This window comes from Callorhinus ursinus, unplaced genomic scaffold (genome assembly GCF_003265705.2).
Source record: "Callorhinus ursinus isolate GAN/ISIS: 27379988/994484 unplaced genomic scaffold, GSC_fseal_2.0 scaffold12, whole genome shotgun sequence".
Classification (NCBI taxonomy): Eukaryota; Metazoa; Chordata; class Mammalia; order Carnivora; family Otariidae; genus Callorhinus; species Callorhinus ursinus.
In genome coordinates, this window is record NW_027397074.1 from 83,470,771 (window position 1) to 83,492,833 (window position 22,063).

Here is a 22,063-nt window from a genome sequence, read left to right on the forward strand (position 1 = left end):
AGTGTGTGTGTGTGTGTGTGTGTGTGTGTGTGTGTGTGTGTGTGTGTGTGTGTGTGTGTGTGTGTGTGTGTTATAGAAAATAAAGAGTTTCCAAAGGCTACATTAGAAATATCTTTTCCAAGAGATCCGTATGCTTTGGGGTTCTTGGCAGCAGATTCAAGATGTTGACAGAAAACTAAATCCCTCGGTCTGTAGTATAACAGAGTAGAAATAAAGCATGTGCTCTGAGTCAGAGAAACAAATGTTCACACTTTTCAGCCTGGCCGCTCTCCAGGTGTGACTTTGGTGGAGTTATTTGAACCCTTAAGCCTCAGTATCCCATGTCTTTTTCATTCAAATAGGGATCATAATGCCTACTGCAGGTGAGTGAGAATTTCATAGGGTCATGCACTAAATGCTTACTATAGGGTCTGATGCATTTAAGGACTTCACAAATAGTAAATAGTGTATTGATTATTCTTAATATTAAGTAACTTTAGAAGTGGCATTGTGCTGCATCACAGACCAATGGGCTATTTGCTGCCCCAAATGAGTGTTGGATTGGAGGCAGTATTGTGGGGAATACTTACAAAGAAGAGTTATAAAAAACATTATATACAATATTTTAAAGATTTGAGTGTTTTTTTTTAATGTGCAAAGCCTTGTGCTGAAATTATAGATGAGTGTAACCTATGGACTCTAAGAAAGTAAAATCTGTAAGTTGTGGACATGACTGGTTCAGACACTTAGTTCTGCTGAGGTGGTGCTTAGAGGCAGAAAGACGATTTGAGGATGTTGAAAGAAGGTAAGCAAAAGTCCAGAAGACAAAATGTGAATGATCCTTCAGGTCATGGTGAGAAGTAGCTCAGCAAAAGCAGAGTTCAGTAACAATAGGAAGAAATAAGGTTGGAAAACACATGGGAGAAACTGGGGGCGGAAGGGTGTGCTGGGAGGTGCATGAACTAAGTGTTCCGCTGTGGACCTGGGATGTTTTGCCCTGAAGGCTGGTGCTTCTCAGACTTCGGCAGGCATTGGAATAACCTGGGACACTAATAACACACAAATTGCTGAGCCCCAGTCCCCAAGTTTCTGATTCACTAGGTCTGAGGTGGAGCTCAAGAATTTGCATAAGTAATGAGTCCAGTGGACTGAATTGTGTCCTTCCAAAATTTGTATGATGAAATCCTAACCCCCAATGTGACTGAATTTGAGATAGGGCTTTTAGTAGGTAATTAAGGTTAAATGAGTTCATAAAGCTGGTGAGATTGGTGGCCTTATAAAAAGAGGGAAAACGAGCTCTTCCTCTCTCCCACATGTGGACACAGTGAGAAGGCAGCCAGCCATCTGCAAGCCACGATGAGAGCCCTCACCAGAAGCCAAGATGTCTAGCAACATGATCTTGGACTTCCAGCCTCCAGAACCATGAGAAAACAAATGTGTGTTAAGCCCCCCAGCTGTGGTATTTTGTTATAGCAGCCTGAGTGAATTAATAACCTGAGTTCCCAGCAATGACAACATTGCTGGCTTAGGGACCACTCTTTGAACACCACTGCTGTGGGCCATGGGAAGCCTTCCAAGTCCCTACAGCCCAACTGCTCTTCCCTGCCCTTGCACTTACCATCGCCTTTTTTACTGGATCCAATTTTCAGTGCCGGGAAAAGTCAACCAAGGATGATAGAAAATACAGGGCACTGGGTGTAATTAACAACTTCCATCAGCTTGTCAGCACTGAGTTTCATGAGCGAATGCTCCTTACTGAGGTGCATTCCAAGGATCTCAGTCAATTAGTCTTCAGTCCTGGTGGGTGTGGGTGAGGACGGGGGGAAACTGCTGACCAGACAAGTAGCTTGGTACCATCCGCTTTATTTTCTTCCATTCTTCTCTTTGACTCCAAAGTCAACTTTTGCTTTTTGAATTTTGCTCTGGTGGTTACAAAACACAATGTGACTTTTAAATAAGTTCAGTTTACAGTTTGGGCACTAGGAGAATTAGGTTGGAAGTAAGCAGAAGAATTTGCCTCTGGTGCCGGTCTTGTTATTCATTCCTTCCCTCTTCCCTCCTGGACGCCCTCCGCCTCCTCCCTGCAGCCACTAAGAGGTCTCACACACTTACTATGCTCCTTTTCAAAACCAGAGGGTTTCTACAACCTCAGGAAAAATAGGATAAATTTTTTAAAACAGTATTTCAGTTACATGTTCTAATAATAAGCTAAACATACTTTTTGTCAACCTCCAGACGCCTTTTCAGGGGGAATAAACACTAAATTGAAATCAAGAGTTAATTGTTAATCTGCACAATAGCAGATTATTTTCTTGTGATTCCAGACATTGTATTTCCAGACCTTTGTAGATGATTATTGTACTTAATACATTGTACTTTGAAAATAAGTTTATCGTATGCTGCTTGCCTGTATGTACATATATATGTATATAATTTTCACTCACAAAAGATTAGTACTTAATAAATGTTTGCTGATTGGAATGAAATGAAAATATATCATTTTAAGTATTACCTCATCCTACCTTCAGGCAGTTGTTTTAAACAAGTTCAGGTTTGTCAAAATGCTGATTCCAGGGCCACACTTCTGGAACTCTCATTTGATAGAACTTGGTTGGGACCCAGGAATGTTTGCTTTTAAAAAACCATCCATGGGTAGTTCTGTGATCCAAACACTAAGAAACACCATCTTTAATTTATGGTGTGAAGGTCTCTCATGTTAGACTTTAAGATTTCAATTCTCCATGTTAGAGAAGATTAAAGGGAATATTAGAACTTGTCTGGCCAATTAAAAGAAAATGGCATACATAATTACCTGCTACTTCAGCTAACCTAGGTTGGCATTGTAGTATTTATTAATCCTTTTCATAGACAAGTCTCTAAATGTTATACAGCAGCCTTCCCTTTTGAGTCATTCTTCATACTCCCAATTTCTGTTTCCCAGGCTAGCTACTCTGTAGAACAGCTGAGGCAAGAAAAAGGAGTAGTTGACAGCAAGTGTGTCTTTATGATCGTGTTCTGTGTGTGGCCAAATAAGAACACAATTTAATAAAAATCTTTAATTTGTGTTTTTTTGTTTTTGTTTTTAAAGATTGTATTTATTTATTTGAGAGAGAGAGCATGAGAGGGGGGAGGGTCAGAGGGAGAAGCAGACTCCCCGCTGAGCAGGGAGCCCGATGCGGGACTCGATCCCGGGACTCCAGGATCATGACCTGAGCCGAAGGCAGTCGCTCAACCAACTGAACCACCCAGGCGCCCCTTTAATTTGTTGTTTTAAGGAGCTAATGTTTGCTGTAATTGGTTTTTTTTTTCCTCCTTCCTGGTAACATTCAATTTTAAATATCCATTTACTCCTCCTTAACTAAGACTGAATTATATTGGAACTTCTGTAGTAGTACTTGTGACATCTGTTTGAATATAAAGTATATTCATTATAGTCATGGCAATTAAAATGAATATCAAATGAGTTTGTAATAGTTATGCACTTAAAATGTTATTCTTTATTTTAAAAGTCTTAGCCTCAAGAGTTCATTTGGGGCTCTATAGTTTCTAATGATACTTATGATAAAGAGTTGATTTTGTGTGCATATGGATCTCATTTTTATTTTGATAAATGTTTGGTTGTGCCATACCGTTAGCCAACAAGTGTAGCATTACTCATTTTTGGTTTCTCACAACTTTACAAGAGTAGTAATATTATCTCTTCTTTTTATTGCTACAAAGTTTAAAAATGGAATCAATTTTAAAGTAAGGATTTTGCCATTCGTTATGGTCATATCTATTCTTGCCATGTTACTTACTAATTCAGTTGTTCTTAGTCAGCTTTGTAAAAGACATAGAAACAATACAAAGTTACTTTATTCCATAGAAGAGCCATAGAGTTTGGAGGAAGGCCTACCAATTTGAGAATGAACAAATTCTCCCTAAACAAAGGAGACCATTAATGGGTATCCAAAACCAAAAGGATGTTAACATGTTTTATATCTGCAACCCCAGCACTGCAAATGTAATAATATCTGAACTTAGGAAAGACAAAAATCATTAAACAATGAAATATACTTCTGAAATAAATACTTTCAGAACCTGACTTTGATAAGATACCAAGAGAAAGTTTCATTAGATCCCACTTGAGAAACATCTTAGCAATCCTAATGCTTTTAGATAAAATATTTCCCTATATTTGGGCACAACCTATTAACCTGCTTTAAAGTGCTCATTTGTATATCTTAGATATAGGTAGTAGAATCAACATGAGTCATGACTGCTTATCTGCAGAGTAATTTTAGGAGAGGGGAAAATGCAATCTTCCCCTGGACCTAGGAGTAAAGATAAAGTGAATGACTCTGAGCAGTTGTAATGCCTTCATCAGATGACTCAGTGAGGTCATGGGAAGAGCAAGGAGAGAACACTGAAGGAAAAAAACACTAATTTGAAAAGGTAATTGAAGGAGAGGTTGCAGCTAACTAACAAGACCCAAAAGTGATGATCAGAGCAGTAGGAAGAGAGTCAAATTAGGAAATCCTAATAATCAAGAAGTCAGAGGAAAGGAGTGTTTAACAATAAGCAAACAAGTAAAAAAAGAAGAATGAACAAAAAATTGAGTTGTGGTCAGTAGTGAGACATCATATAGGGAAGCCAGGCCTTGGCTTTGGCTGTTGGGAGACCACTGGAGTTTCCTTGGCTTTGGCTGTTGGGAGACCACTGAAGAATGAATAGAAGAAGGGAACAGCAAGTGAAGGTTTTCAAGAAGTTCCATGGTAAGGAGGGAGGGCTAAATACAGATTTGCTGCTTAGTCAAAAGACAGAACCAAAGCGAGGGTTTGGGAATTTCTTATATTTTTAAAAATGAGGGAGTTATGAGTAAGTTTATAAATGGAGGAGGCGGTGGAGAGGAAGAGGCTAAAGATATAAAACAAAAAGAAATGACGGGGCCCCAGGAGAGACAAGACAATGTGGAATTTGCCTTGGGGGAAAAAAAAAAAATACCTGCTCTGAGAAGGGAGATAAAGGAAAGAGTAGAGATTTTCATTAAATTCTATTGACTGACACCGTTCTTGACATTTTATCTCCTTTAACTCTCAGAGTTATGTGAACTAACTTTTATTATCTCCACTTTGCAAAGTAGGGCTCAGAGAGGTGAATAAACTCACCAAAGGTCACTGTGGCTGGAAATGAGAAAGCAGGGTTCAAACACAAATCTAGCTTCTCATAAGCCTTGCGTGCTGACTCACTGAGGAGAGTGTGAACATGGGGAGAGATCAGCGCCCCCCGCCAAAGTGAGGCTAGAGCAGACCGCAGCATGGGATCCACACATCCCATCTCTTCAACCACCATGAAAGAACGTTTTCCTTCATGCCTTTTACTTTTTGTCTCTGATTAGAAATGCTCTTTGCCAAGTGACTTTTGGTCAAGTCCAATATTTCTGATTAATAAATTAATCTTAAGGGCAGATTTACTGAGGACAGCTTGACTGACCTCTACTAAAAGGTTACTGCATTTCAAGGTGCCAACCTCTTGAGCTTTGAAGTGTGACTTTGAAAAAGATTGACCTTCTAGAACTTGATGAAGACTTTTTATTTCTGCCATTTTATTTTGTGAGTGCCTGTGCATAGCTTCCTTTATTTTTAAATGACTGAAATAGGAATGAAGGGACACTTTGAAGCAATCCTATATCACACTGCAGAATTTGGCAAGTATCTTCTCATATACTTAAATCATCAACATTTTTTGTTTGCATATCACCTTTAAAATCATCCATTTCAATGACATCATCAAATGAAGATAAACCTAATTGATTAGTGTAAATTATGTTTAAAAATACCTCTCTCCTCAACAGGATACTGAAAAAAAGGAATTTTACTATAAAAATCCCTTGCAAATATCTAATTTTATTAAGAAACATTGAGCAAGGATTTGTTGAATACAGAATACTCTGCTAGGTGCCATGAGAATACAAGGTGGGCAAAGAATAGTTTTTAAACAGCATTTGCCATAAGATATAGAAACTTTTTTATAATGAAAATAAAGTTATTTATTTTCTGAAGGGATTTTACTGGTACCTCTTGGATAAAAGATTGAATAAATTTGGAATTCATAACAATTCCTAAAAACATTGGTATGTGTATTTTGTGCAGGAGGGAAGATCAGGAGCTATTTGGGAAAGCTTAGGAATGGGAGGAGAGAGGGTTTTTGAGTTCCATGGGCCAGTGTACCAGTCTAGGTTCAACTGGAGAAATAAAACCAGTAAGAATATATATATTTAGAAATTCATTCCAAGGAATTGGCTTATTCAGTAGTGGGACCTAGCTTGGCAAGTCCAGACTTGGGGCAGACAGGCACTCAAGAATGAGAAGAAAGCTGCTGCCCATGGGTAGAATATCTTCTCCACGGAAGACCAAGTCCTTTCATCCTGAATCAGATCCATCCAGCTCATGTGGCCTGATCTCTCTTACTTAAAGTCAACCGATAATGGACTTACCGACATCTACAAAATACCTGCATAGCAACACCTTGATTTATGTTTGGTTGAGTGGGCACTGTAGCCCAGCTAAGTTTGCACACTAAACTGAGCATCATAGTCAGCAAAGATTATTGTTTTAAAATGAACAAGTGAGAAATACGTTTCTAGAGTAGCGATGATTTATTCCCTCAATTGTGGAACATGGAGCTCTCTCTGTCAGCATAGACAGGTGAAAGCGACATGTTAGAGCTGTTGGGGACCTTTTATTCTCCCATCTCTCCATTCCCGATGAGGGTACATGTGAACCTGGTATCACATTGCCAAATAAAATATTTTATATGGTTAGAGCAATGGTAGTAATTTGAATGAATCAAGTAGATCAACTTTACTCAAGAAGTCAAAAACAAAGATTTTCCTTTTCTCTATGTTGTTTCAAAAAAAAAAAATTGTGGATGCCTTTATTCCATATTTTAGCCAAGATAGCCTGTGTCCACCAGGGACCTGGCAGGATTCACTCATTGTTGGCTCAGAGCTCCGCCTAAAGGAAAATATTTCCATTGATCCAAGTAAGTGTACCCCAGACCCATAACCTTAGGAAAGCTGCAGCTCCCTCACTCCACATTACTTTGCAGTGTTTCTGTGTTTTTTCTTTTATAATTGAATCAAATCCCATTGCCATGCAAACTAAAAGTAATGTTACAGAACCTCAGAGAAAGTTGAAAGAACTCACTTTTTTTTTTAAGAATGGATAAGAATGAAATAATACACAAGTTTGTCTTCCAAGTTTTGTTATTTCCCACTTCTCTAAGTGGGATGAAAGAACTTCTCTAAAATACTGAGTCTCCAGGGGCACCTGGGTGGCTCGGTCGGTTAAGCGGCTGCCTTCGGCTCAGGTCATAATCCCAGGGTCCTGGGATCTAGTCCTGCATCGGGCTCCCTGCTCGGCGGGGAGCCTGCTTCTCCCTCTCCCTCTGCCTGCCTCTCTGCCTACTTGTTCTCTCGCTGTATCTCTCTGCCAAATAAATAAATAAAATCTTTAAAAATAAATAAATAAATAAATAAATAAAATAAAATAAAATAAAATACTGAGTCTCCAAAAAGGCAGCTGGATTCTATTATCCTGTTTGCCTGTGATTTACCCAAACCGAGTGATGGGGTAGTTTTTATAGGAGAATGAATAATGTTGCAGACTGTTAGTCAAGTAGAAATGCCATAGCCATTTTGACCTTCATTCTGTATCTTAAATTCTCTTAAAGAAAATAACTCTTTTTTCCCCCCTCTTGGTACTGGATCTGAAATTCAGGCTAAATGTATTGTCCTCTATATACTTAAATAAATAATGTTGTAAAATCTCTAAATTAGATTATGATGAAAGGAGGAAAAATGGCATTAGTGTTTATTAAATGCTTACCATGGACATTTACATATATTGGCTCATTCCATCCATCCCCAAAACTTTGTAAATTATATATTATTATCTCCATTTTATACCTGAAGAAACCTAGACCTTTGGAACGGTTAATTCACCAAAGGAAAAGAGTAAAAATGGTGCTAAGAGTCCAAACCAAGATTAAAATCTAGGCTTTTTTGCCTCTAGACTCACGTGTATTTTCTACCAAAATGTTAATACAAAAACAAAAACAAACAAATGAAAAAAAAAAAAAAAAACAGGAGAGTGGGGAGAGAGAGAGAGAAGGAAAGAGAACAAAAGAAAGAAAGGCTTATTAGGGGCCACCTAATAAGCTAATTGGGGAAATTTTTAGTTTTTCCTAAAGTGCAAAATTAGGATGTGCTCTTAGTACAATTAAACCAGAAGGTTGAAGCATTTTTGTTAAGCAGGAGGCCAAAAGGGACATTTATGAGAGCTGCAAATGCTTCATTTTGAAATTCTGCTTTTTTTCCCCAATATTCTTGATTTGGCCCTGACAAGTATATTAAAAAATATGGTTTAGATGACAATTTGTTTGGAACCATATTGAAAAACATTTGATGTGAAAGAAACAAGAACATGCCTCTCTTTCTATAGAGTACTTGACTTTCATGTTTTAATATCAAGGTATTTCAAATAGCACAGATGAATTGTATAGTGATGAAATAGAAAAATATTGCAAAAGGTTATCCACTTTTCAGACATGAGATATGAAAACAAAATGTTGAATTTTTTTTCTTTTCAGAAGAAACTCACACACTTAAGCCTAACACACATGCCATGCCCCGCACTGTATTCTTATTAATTTGCTATTGACAGATTGCTCAGAGACCCTGCTAGAATGGGCAAGGGCAGAGACGGCCAGGTCTGCCTATGGCTGGGCAGTGCCTGAAGGGTGGCCCTAAGACACAGACATAAAGTCACCCAGCAGAGAGAAATTTATTCTCTTAGGGTAGGGAATTGTTTTCTGTCAAAAAAATAAAACAGCTCTCAGTTTCAGGCTTGTAAGTTGGAGGAAGAATGGACAAGGGGAGGTGGTTTCATGCTGGGTAACAGGAAGGAGGGAACTTCATAGGCAGGCAATGGAGGTTGGGTGGGCAAGAGCCAGGGATAGGTGGACAATGCCGGAAGGAACATGGGGAAATAACTAGAACAAAACAGCCTACTCTACATTCTGTCCAGCCAGACTGTAGATTCTATTTAGTACCTCATGTTTTTATAAAATCCTATTGATCTAGTTAGCCCAAATGTTAAAAAATCAATTATCTTTCTTCTTAGAAGGCAACCATGTAAAGGTCTCCAGAAACCAAAATTTTTTTATTCTGTTTCATTGTAAAACATCAAGACAAGACAGTAAGGTGATCGAAGCAACCAAATTACTAGGATCAGTGCTATGAGATTGGCGAGTCTAATAAACGAAGCTTAATACATAATCATGGACAGAGGTTTCAGCTCTATTAACCACGGTTATGAGTTTACATGAAGAGAACTGGTAGAATAACTTACGAGGTTTTAATGTAAAAATAGGAAGTATTAATGAAGTAATATCCCCGAAAGCAGGGAAGAAATGTGCATTTCCTAAATGAACAGTCACTACACAGGTCTCATAGACTTTCAGAGATGACTTAAATTCTGGAATCACTAGACACATATTATCCAAACTAATAAAAAGTAGCAAAAAGATGAATTAATACAGCAGATGATTATAATATAAATACTTGGCATTGGAATGTTATAACTTTTAAGGGTGTAACCAGTATCTAAAAGTATACTCTAAACATGATAATGAAGTTACAGGATACTCAATGGCAGTGACTTCTTTCCTCCTTCCGTCCCTGGGCAATTTATTCTTCTTCTGGCCTTGCAATAGATATTGTTCAGATTAGGCAAAGCATCCACCTTCACTATGTGTGTGTGTATATACACACACACACACACACACACACACGTATAAGGACATGTATTTTTTCACCTGTTGGGGTATATACCAGTGCATGTCTCTGTGATAACCTAATGTATCTCTGTGTGTTCTAAATACCACACACACACACACACACACACACACACACACACACACACACCCTATATGGTTCCAAAAATAACTTGGTCAGGCAGAATTCCTCCATGAAACTGGCTAGTTCTGATAGACTTCGTGAAAGTAACAACACCCAGAGCTTATTTGAAATGCAAAGAAATCGAACTACTTATATGGAGTAGGTGTTTGCTACTGGAGTTGAAAACATCATTTGTGGGAAAAATAATCAGGCCGGAAAGAACTAAAAGTTGGCTGTAATTTACTGTATTGTTAACTACAAGTGAATTTCAGATCAAAAGTGACAGAGGTGGAAAAAAATAAAAGAAAACATAACTTATGATACCATACTGCTGAAGCCAAAGTATTTTACCAAGAACAGATACATATTCAATGGAGAGGGGTCAGCTTTGGACAAATATGGGAAATAAAGATCTAAAGTAATATAAACTAAACATGTATAAAAGAATCATCTGGAGTAAGAATAGTCGGGAACTATATAGCCAGTTGTTTTTTTAAAGAACTGATTTTCTACTGCCATTTAGAATTGCTGTTACCCTGTTTTGAGCATCACCTCAAGACAGGGGCAATCTAACCCAGGTGAAATGTATAAAATATGTATAGGCATGGTTCAGAGAAGTTTTTAAAAAGCATAAATGATCTGAGGAGGAGAAATATAATTGGGGTTATATATGTAGGATAAAGGTCTATAGAAAAAAGTCCTTGAGAAAATAAAAATAATGTTGAACTGCCTTGGAAATTTCATTTTTAATGAGAAAGTAGAAAAACAAAGAAATTGGGCTTCTCTTATATTAGAAAGGATTTAGTAGAGATTTTATCTGAAGCAACTTCTTAGGATAGTGTAGATGAAATGTGTAGAAGTTTCAGAAAGGAAAAGAAACTTAGCTCACATCAAATTCTGAAATTGCATCATGTGGCGAAGCCTCGAAGGCTGTCTGTCAAGATAGCTGACATTACCTTAATGAGTTTTCTACGATTCAAAGTCAGATTCTTTTGATAGAACTTGATTTATCAGCACACTCTCAAATATAATCAGAGTCTGGGAGATTGAGATCTACCATCAAAATGCCACTATATTCATTTAAAATGAGAAGAGTAACTGCTGAAGGGGTAGGATGGTCTGGCCGGTGCCTTCTAGCAGGCGAGGCAACGAAGAGCCAAGGATAAACCAGGACGCCGACATGTCGATTTGTAATGAAACACGGAATGCTGGAGGGACTGGATGCTTTTGTTCTCTACCCTGCCAAATCCCTCCCTGTAGGGCTACCACATGGGCAGCCAAATTAGAATCAGATGCTTGCTTCTTGGGCATGGACTGGGAGCACAAGGGGTGAATTAGGTTTTGAGAGAAGGACTAGGCTGTCTGTGGACCACGGAGCCCTTTCTCTTAGGCTGCAGTCATGCAAAGTTCGTCTTGCTCACAACCCTCTCACCTCTACCCTGGCTCTCTGTCTAGATTCCTTCTGCCCCCGTCTTTTATTATTTAGCTCTGTTAAGATAGTCAGATTACAGTGGAGCGTTGGTCATCCAGTGGTAATTATGTTCCAGTCCTTGCTTTGCGCTGATATTTTGGTTCAACTAGCAGAGGATGATCTTATCTTTAAGACTCTTCAGGGAAGTTCTCAAGACCCCTTCCTGACAACTGAAGATGACAGAGATGATTTCTTAAAGTTCTTTCCAGCCCTCTATTTTGTTGGGAAAAAAATGTTCCAGGTGCTGTTATCGCACACAGATAACTGAATTTCCTTTTCAAAGACTAGGAATGACAAAGGAGAGAAAAGTTGGGTAGACTTAGAAGATGTGGCCTGCGTATAAGTGAATCCTTAGTGTTTTTCCAGTTCTGAGAGGGAAATAATCCTTTTGATTGAGATGTTCGCATTCATTGCCCGGAAACTTGGTTTTGGCTCCCCATGGGGATCAAATGGAATATGCAGATAGAGTACTTTACTTCTTAGTAGCTTTTATAGATATTTTGGTCATTCTCATCATATTAGAACTTCTAATTTAGAACTGTGACGATGAAGAAGCATTGCTCAGCAAAAATGTCTTAATGTTCAGCCATCTACTCCCTGGAAGCTTTTGTGATAACACATACTACCAAGATAGAGAAACCATTGTGGTGAATAAGACTTATTATTTATCCATGTGTTACTGTTGAAAATAAAAGGCAGGCCATGTATGTTTTGCATGGAACTCCATTGGAAAGCTATCCTATGATAATACAAAGAAAGATAAGGTGGAAGAAATAGAAATGGGAATGACTAGAGAGTAACACAATTAATTTATAGCCAGCCATATTAAATTTGTTTAAGATTGACAGCAGATTTACCCCTGGGAAGGAGAAGGAGAGGAGAGAATGGATTTTATTTTAAAGAGCTCCTGAAACCTAGTAGGATGTGCCTAATGAGGTGATATAATATAAAACATCACTTGATGTGAAATTTGCATAATGCCTCTTTTTCCCTAAGAGATTGCTTTGAAAGAATAACAAAGAAATTGAAATGAGGTGGAAAACAAAATAACAAAACACAAATATTTTCTCAGTGTTTGCAAATATTAAAAATAATTTCCTATCTTCTGATTCGTTTGTTCTCCTGAGAGCCCACCTAGATGTCCTCAGAATGTAAAATGATACTTTAATTAATACATTGGGATTTAGATTTCTTTATAACCATGCCACTTGTATCAAAAATGTCCATGTCTGCTTATGAGCCATGCAAAGCAATGGTTGTGTGAATTACGCTGTGCTGTGCGGCACCAGACAAACACCTATATGCTGCTTTGATTTATGCACAAACTGCTGTGGTAAATAAGCTAGCCCTTATCAAGGTTCTCCAAAGAAGTCTGCCTTTTGCAGTTTATTCCCTCCGTTTTGCACCTTTTTTCTTTTAATGGAGAACCTTGTCTTCCTGTGGGTGCCTGTTTTCTGACCAGCTCTGCTTATCCAAAGAGGAAACGGTCGTGGTGCTCTCCTGTTGAGATGACGCTGTTACGCCAGCGCCGTATCTCTCCCCCCATCACTGCTCCCTTCACAGTTTCATAGGAGACCTAGTGCTCATGTTGCCTTGCTTTAAAATCCTCCCTACAGGGACAGGGAAGATGGCTGCTGCCAGACATTTTACATTTGTTGCTTCATTAAATTTTAGCATAAAGTTTCCAGTCACTGCATCACCTTGTACATATTGTTTTGCATTTAAAACCCTTCATACTTAATTTTGAAATTGCTTTTCATTCCTTCATCTAGTCCTTCATTCTCTGAACCAGTGTTTATTGACCATCTATTCTCTTTAAGCTACTAAGCTAATTATTGTGGGTGGTTAAGAAATGACTAAGACCTGGGTCCTTAAACAGCTTCCTTCTAAAGAGAAGTAAGAAGGTGGGAGACTGGTGAGCCTCTGAAATCACACTGCACCCAACATTGGCCCTGAGGGCATCGTTGGGTGAGGTCATTGCTAAAGAATGTGTGGGACAGATGGAACCATGCACACTCTTCCCTGTCAGCATCCTCGGACCCCTGCCCACCCACCCGGCAAACACATTAAAATGTAAGTGCTTATATCCAGCCACCTGTTTTCAAGGCACTGCTGTCCCTGCTTGCGGTTGTCATAAACCTATTACAAACCCACTCCCTGAACATGATGGTATCTATCCTGGGCTTCTTTCCTGTGCCAGGCCCTGCCCAGCCCTCCCTGCCATATTCTAGAGGTAAGGTGCCTCTGAACCCAGCCCCAAACATCCCTAGCTTCAGTGTTCTCCCCTGTTTTGTCTCAAGGGCCCAGATGGGTTTATTGCATATTTGAGGTAATACTTAGAGATTATACTATCATTTTCTTTCTGTAACTCCTCTTTTCTAACACCCTTGCATTTTAACTCTAAGCTGTATATTTTTATTTCTGGAAACAGAATTTTGGCCAAAGAAATGTTTAACCCAGCTTAGTAAAGGGCAACTCCCCACTCTGAGGCACAGTCTGCTGGCTAAGGTAGCTAGCTCTGAGTTCTTCAGTAGAACTTAGTGGTAGTGTGGGCTGTGGAGAAAGTTCCTCTGCTCTGACCTTCCAAATTCAGAGACCTCCTTTGTGATTGCTTCTTGATCTCAATGCCCTCTAGTCTACCAGTCTGCCCCATGACAGAGAACTACCCTAATGGAAAGTCAGTCACCAAAGCCATTTGCCCTTCATATCTCTGACACTAATAAAAGTACCAAACCCTCTCCCTCAGTGGTCTAACACCCTAGACTCTCAGGAGATGTGTCTTTGTCTTGGCATTCTTATGGGCTTGCAAAAAGGCCAATCCTTCCTTAGAAAATTCAATACCAATTTATATTACTAAGATGGTACAAATATTAATCAAATATGCAGCAACCCCAGTGTGATTTATATAACATAAATGCAACATCAGATGCTTTGCCCAATAAGTACCCTCCCCTCTTTAAGGACCCTTTGTCTTTTATAAACCACGTTCCAGATTCTGCATCTATGCCATGGGCTAACGGCCAACATCCCAGTGTTGTCAGGAGTCATTTAGCCCACTGATGGGATGGCACAGTCCCTACATCTGCTCCTGAATCAAGGAGCTGATTAACGGTGCATTGCAGCTCTTGGCAAGAGTCGGAGTAGGAAATAAAATTAAGGTGTAGGGGTTAGGCAGGAAATTCAGATAAAACTACTTGGGAAATGTAGCTAAGCAAGATATAATTACCTAACTTATAATTAGCCCAGAACATCAGGCCTACCATCCCTAAAGGCTTCTTTTTTGCAAAGAGACAAGTGATACCATCAAGTAGCAGATGGTACTCTTGTATGAGTGCGGGTGAGTAACGGATACTTCTTACCTTAAGAGTGTAGCCTGCTCAGAATTTGGTTATAGGAATTCCTGCTGGCACTAACTCATTAGCTTAATAGCTCATTATTTCTGTGTTTTTCATTGCTTTGGGCTAGTGTGGTTATTACATTTAAAAAAAAAAGTTCTGGAAAATTTCACTAACATCTCTGGGCCTGATGGCCTCTATCACTCGATCACCTAGAACACCTACCAAATTAACACAACCAAAGTAAATTTATTAATTTATCAAAAGCCAAGAAAGTCGATTGATTTCAACATGGTTCCAACAATTTGTGATACATTTTTATTTTATTCCTTAAAAATTCTATGGTGTATTTTTTAGAAAAGAGGAAACTATTCAGGTCTAGAGTGTGGTTTTGGCCCCAGTGAGTGCTCCTGAGTCAGAGCACCTTGCATGTGACCCTGGAAATAACACTCTTATTGCAGCCTTGTTTAAAAAAAAAAGAAAAAGAAAAAAAAAAAAAAAAGCTCAATAAAGTCCCCTTGGTTCAAGGAATATGCTATGGAGAGAGGAAAACCCAGGACCAGAAGGGGTCTGTGGCTTCTGTTTACCTAAGAGACAGGTTCAATGAGATGAAAGGCCTGCTCTGTTCTTTCCATTAATCTATAATAGGCCTATGCAGGTGGCTGAAAGCAGCCTGGCCAAGACCATGCTGCCTGTGGGAACTGGCTTTCAGTTGTGTGTCCCTCCTGGAGGGGAGTCCTAGAGCTACTGGTTTGTACCCTGTTTGTAATCACAGCCACAAAAATGGTATAGTCTTTCAAACCCTTTATTTCGACATGTGGACTTGTTCATTTATCTACTCATCCATTCGTCCTGTAATGCATCAATTCTTTGTACTAACATCTCCTGAATACCTACTCCATAGAAGTCACTTGGCTAAGTTCTGTAGAGAATAAAAATAATGTCCACTTTTCTGTGTAGCAAAATCTGTTGAATCACTGAGGTATTCAGAGAATATTAAGCAAATAAATGTTATTTTATTTAGGGGGTGGAAATGCATAGTAGTGAAATAACTTAAAAGAGAAAAGTTTTTATATGATCATATATATATAAATATATAACTTCTATATAAGCATATATGCATATGTAAAATTTTATAGATGTAATTTTAGAAGTAGTAAATACGATTTCCCATAATTATTCCTTTAATGATAAGAAATAAAACCTCTTAATGCTTATAAATGACTTGGAAAATACTCATTTGTAAACCAATCAAGTAGGACAATTATTCATTTTTGGAATACGAGAACAGTGATAACAAAGTTACCTTACACTTTAGATTAGGGCTTCCTAGCCTGTTTTTGGATCAAGAATGTTAGCTCCGTATAAGAAGCATGTTGTCTTTCTAGTCATCACTGTATCACTAGCATCTAGAACTAGTCCCAGCATGTAGTCATCAACATTATTATACTAAAGAGTATTCAAATGATTGAAGGCAGAACACAAAACCCTTTCAATGATCTGCAAAGACAGATGAAGCATCTTCATAGGGAAATTATGTGGGTTCACACATACCTTTTTGCGTATATTTCAGGGAAGTGCTAGACTCTCCTCATGCTCGCTCACAGCTGCTAGGTTAAGAACCCCAGCCTTAGCTGAACAAAAACAAACATGATATGTACAAAAGAGCATCACCCCAAAGTAGAGAGTACAGCCAGGGGCCAGGCCAACCCCTGAAATGTACATGTGATACTCAGAGGTATTGTTGCCTACAACAGATTTGGTATGAAAGAAATTTTTTTAATCAGTTGTAACTGATACTCCAAAATTATTACAAATACTCAGAGTCAACATAATGGGGGGGTGGGGTGTGGAGGGAAACTTACATTTTGAAGGGCCAGGGACCAGATAATGAATGATGTTTAACCTTGTCTTCCATATACATCATTTTTGGCCCTTAAGTAATATCCTAGGGGAGAAAACCTCTCTACTGAAGCATCATTTTGCTCCTTCTTAGGATTAAAATCACTTAAATAATTGAAACTACTGAAATTATTCCTATACTCCTCACTGCAATTTGTGTGCCTATGATTGTCCCCCCCCAAATTCATTTGTTGAAGCCCTAAACCCCAGTACCCCAGAATGTGACTGTATTTGGAGATAAGGCCATTAGAGAGGTAAATTAAGTCGCTGTTAGGACAGGCTCTCATCCAATCTGACTGGTGTCTTTAGAAGAAGGCTCAGTTAGGACACACAGAGAGACAGCGGGAATGTGCACAGAAGAGAGAACAAATGAAGATGCAGCAGGAAGACAGCCATCCACAAGCCAAGGAGAGAGGCCTCACAACACATTGAACTGCCCGTGTCCTGACCTTGGACTTCTAGCCTCCAGAACTCTGAGAAAATAGATTTCTATCATTTAAGGGATCCAGTCTGTGGAATTTTGTTTTGGAAGCCCGAGCACAGGAATACACCATCTTTCATCTTACAGATCAGTGTGCGATCTGTAAACAACAATAAGAGGCGTCATCTTACTCCAAATCATATGATTTTCGTGTCCAATAACTAGGACTCCACCCAGAGGAGAGGCACCTTTGACAGTACTGTAGGTAAATAGGATATTATTGTTAAATTTTCTTTCCACACACAAAGGAGAGAAGGAAAATAACATATAACGTCAACTCTTTGCCAGGCAACTTCATGTTATCTTTTATGTTTTATTTTTTTTAAGATTTTATTTATTTATTTGAGAGAAAGAGAGCATGAACAGTGGGAAGGGCAGTGGGAGAGGGACAGAGAGAATCTCAAGTAGACTCCCCGCAGAGTGTGTAGTCTGACGCGGGACTCAATCCCAGGACCCCGAGAGCGTGACCTGAGCCGAAGTCAGACACCTAACCAACTAAGCCACCCAGGCACTCCTGTTATCTGTTTTATTGTTCAAAGAATGTTAGGAGGTAGATATTGTTAGTCACATTACATGGATGAGAAAATGAGGGTTCTGGTGGGTTTGAACATGTGAATGGCGCGCACATCCACGCTCAGATGCCGAAACCTACACTTTCTTCTGGTTGCCACACTGATCATCTCTGAGTCATCATGGTCTGAGGTTGTCACACACCTAGGATGTCTGCTTGTCAGGGGAAGATGAGAGCGTTTGTTGTCACTCAGCTTCAGTGCATGAAGTGATGACACTGGAAACATAAAAACAGATTTTCTTTTCTAGCTTCAATGAAACCAATGATTTAACATTTTCATTTTTTTTCCTTGCTGAGAAATATGCCCAGCAATTAATATGAAAAGAAAGAAATGTAGCCATCTGGACCCTAGTGCTTTCTGTTCATGAATTTGTAGTAAAAGGTCAGAGAACATGTGGTCAAGACTAATCAATGAAATTGTTCATCTTGCCGCTAAGAATTAAGAGGTGATCGGTTCAAAAAAGTCAGTTGAACATGAGATAATTTTTGATAGTGAAAGGATACAGATTTAGCGTATTTTATCACTTTTATGTTTGTATTTTATATAATTAACAATTACAATAAGAATATTATGAAATCGTTTACCATATTCTCTGAGAACAAAAATTACCTGTTTATAAGTCTATAGAAGGGGCACCTGGGTGACTCAGTTGGTTAAGCATCTGCCTTCGGCTCAGGTCATGATCTCAGGGTCCTGGGATAGAGCCCCATGTCAGTCTCCTTGCTCAGCAGGGAGTCTACTTCTCCCTCTCCCTCTGCCCCTCCCCACCGTTCATGTTCTCTCTGTCTCAAATAAATAGAATCTTAAAAAAAAAAAATCTATAGAAGTCAAACCTAATGGGTTTTATACAAGTTCCTTACAATATTTTTTATATTAGTACATATGTCAAAGATACCCAGAAATCAACATAATGATGGATTTTCTTTTGATATAACACAAACACAGGTCCAATTTTATTTCTCTGGGAAAATCCTTTATATATTTGGGTAATATTTTTAAGGTAAAGTGGTGTCGATCTAGTTGGACAAAATTTCTTGACCCATCTTATTCATTTTCCGTCAATATAGTGATGTTTCAACATATTCTAATATTTGTAATTGTCAAATAATGGCACAAATTTTAAATTGAGTCAATTTTTTTTTATTTTTCACTTTTAAATTGCCATTCTCATTGTTAGTTTCAATTACCTCATTTTCTTAGTCCCCTTTTCTTTCAAAGTAAACTGTCTATTAGACTTTGGGAGATTTTACTGTACAATGCAATTATTTCCATTTCCATGATTGCCATTATAAAACCTATTTTTATTTTTAAGTGAATATCACCAAGTAAGAATATTGCATTTCTATTAAACACATTTCTAGCCAGGGAAAAATGCCAAATGATTTTAGGGCATCTGCCAGCATGGGGACTATTTCATTTAGATATTTGTCTATGGTGGCAGCAAAAGGACAGTGAATGGGTTTTTGGTTTTTGTTTTGTTTGTTTTTTTTTTAAGAGTTTTCTTCTTTTTTTGGAAGGGAAGAAGAGGCAGGGCTTCTGGCTAACATAAAGAGAAAGGTCTTTTCTCTTATTACAAAATAACATTTCACCCGCTTGTTCTAAACTTGCTGCTGCGTCTGCAAGCTCTTACGTAATGGGAAAAATCTGTCACAAGATTGTGGAGTCTTGCTCTCCCTGCATCTTTTTCGTTTTTCTGCCACAGTTGTAAGATTGATCCTCAGAATTCAGTTCAGTCTTTTTTCTCCTTCAAGATAAGGATGTGTTTTAGCCAGAACACTAAATGGAGCATTCAGAGATTTCACTGCTGTTGCCCCTCTCCAGCAGCACAGTGAGGCTCCTGGTCTTTTATTTCTCCGAAATCTCTTTGGACTTAGGCTGCAAATAGAAATGGCCTCCCGTCACGCTGAGAATGAAAACCAAAATCCTTATCTTGACTTTACAGGGCCTTTCATGGCCTGGCCCCTGACTGTATCTCTGGACTCACCTACCCCCTTCCAGTTGTGACACAGCTCAGACAGAGCCCCCAGACGGAGATTCAGATCTAGTCCTAGTGGTTCTCCACCCAGTGCTCTCCGTAACCAGCCCCTCCCCCACACCGTGCAGGGGCCACAGGCCCACAGCTCTGACCTGAATCCTCTCCCCAGCCTGAAACCAGCTGTTGGCAGGAGGTCAAATTTTGTTGAGGTATAATATCCATAGAGATATGTCTAAAAATCCCCAAGTGTAAAGTTTGATTACTTTTCACAAAGCAAACTCACTTGTGTAACCAGGACCCAGACCAAGAAATAAAATATTACTGTGCCCCAGCAGACCCTTGGCAACCCTTCCAGGACCTACTTCCCCACAGACACAGCCACTCTCCCGACTTCTGAAACCACAAATGTGTTTTCCTGATTTTGAACTTTATATAAGAATACAGTATGTACTCTTTTGTATCTAGCTCCCTTTGCTCAGTATTAAATTTGGCAGATGCATCTATGTTGAAGGTCATGCAGTTCATTCTCATTGCTGTGTGTGTGGGTATGGGTCTGACAATCTGTGCTGTTTTGCTGTAGGTGGATGTTTTAGTTGTTTCCAGTTTGGAAGTAATTCAAATACTGCTGCTATGAACAGTCTTGGGGGTGTGTGTGTGTGTGTGTACACCCTTATGTACAAACATATATATGTAAGATATATATCTAGATTTGGGGTCCTAGCCTATGTGAATGTTCAGCTTTAACAGATGCTGCCAGTTTTCCGAGGTAATTCTACCCAATTTACATCATCCCAGCAGTGTAGGAGCGTTCCCCTTACTCCATATCCTTGCCAGCCTTTGGTAGCGTGTCACTTTAGCCATTCCCCTGGTTATGTAGTAACATCAGCTCTTTCTAAAAACATTATTTTTTTCTCAAAATAACTAATTTATGTTAATGGTAGAAAAAAGGGATAAAACTCAGATAAACAAAGGAAAGTTATTAATGAAGTTTAGAAAAGCAAACAGGGCGCCTGGGTGGCTCAGTTGGTTAAGCGACTGCCTTCGGCTCAGGTCATGATCCTGGAGTCCCGGGATCGAGTCCCGCATCGGGCTCCCTGCTCGGCGGGGAGTCTGCTTCTCCCTCTGACCGTCTTCCCTCTCGTGCTCTCTATCTCTCATTCTCTGTCTCTCAAATAAATAAAATCTTAAAAAAAAAAAAGAAAGAAAAGCAAACAGAGATGAGATATTAAAAACCACCTGAAGTCAGCCACCCAGTGATAACTACTAACGTCTCTTGGTGTTACTCTATTAGACCTTTCCCTGTTTATGCTTTATAACACAAAATAAGATTATACTTAGGTTTGTGTTACTTAATTTTTAAAAATGCAGTGAAAAACTCTCACTGCAAATAAGTATATTTGTACAGCATGACTTTTAATGTCAAAGTAAAATTTTATCAAATCCTTTATTATAATATTAAAATTAATGGCCTTATAACCATATCTTTGCATAGGTCCTTAATTAATTTTATTAAAATAAAGTCCTAAAGTGGAATTGTTTGTGTCAAAGGCTATATACTTTAAGGCTTTTGGAGAACATTGTCAAACAATATTTTTTTTTACTTTTTTTAAGATTTATTTATTTGTCAGAGAGAGAGAGCACAAGCAGGGGGAGTGGCAGGCAGAGAGAGAAGCAGGCTCCCTACTGAACAAGGAGCCCAATATGGGACTCAATCCCAGGACCCTGAGATCGTGACCTGAGCCAAAGGCAGATGCCCAACTGACTGAGCCACCCAGGTGTCCCTGTCAAACAATATTGTATTCCCACCCATCACACGCTGTCCACTTCCTACATTTTTGCCCATGCTGAGTGTGAGAATTCTTACTTGGGTCAACGTGACACTAGTTCATCGGTAAGAGTTACCATTAGTGAAACAATGACTCTATGCAGTTTGCACTAAGCTTCCCTGCTTATTATTCTGGAGAGTGACTCTGGGTGCCTGTGCATGCCCAGTCTCCATCCCTGGGCTCAGGTAATTCCACACTTCTTTTGCTTCCGTCAGCATCACTGTTGTCCACTTCTGGCATTCATCGTCCGTTGGCCTTGTTCATCCCCCTGACTGTCGCATCACTACCCCCTCAGGCTTTGGATCCACTCCTAAGATTTCCTTACAGCCACACACTAGACTGTCCTCGCCCCTAAGTTTATCTACTTTTCTAATACTCATCATCTCTTTGGGAAGCAGCAGTAAGAGCAGGTAACCTAGGATCCTGCCTCTTCTGTTCTCTTCCAGAAATCTGGGAATTTTGGTTCTCCCTGGATCCCATCTTTTAGAAGTGGCCTTAGTGTTTCCTTATCCCTCTTTCTCCATCAGGACATCTTCTCCTCTTATTAATAGCTTCTGACAAAAGCAAAGATGGGAACCTGTA

The 22,063-nt window shown here is 39.1% G+C and overlaps 1 protein-coding gene across 1 annotated transcript in view; it reads left to right on the plus strand.

Annotated features, from left to right (window-relative positions):
• Positions 1-22,063, plus strand: part of CNTNAP2 (contactin associated protein 2) — a 2,027,980-nt gene that overhangs the window by 1,410,074 nt on the left and 595,843 nt on the right. The window lies entirely within an intron of this gene.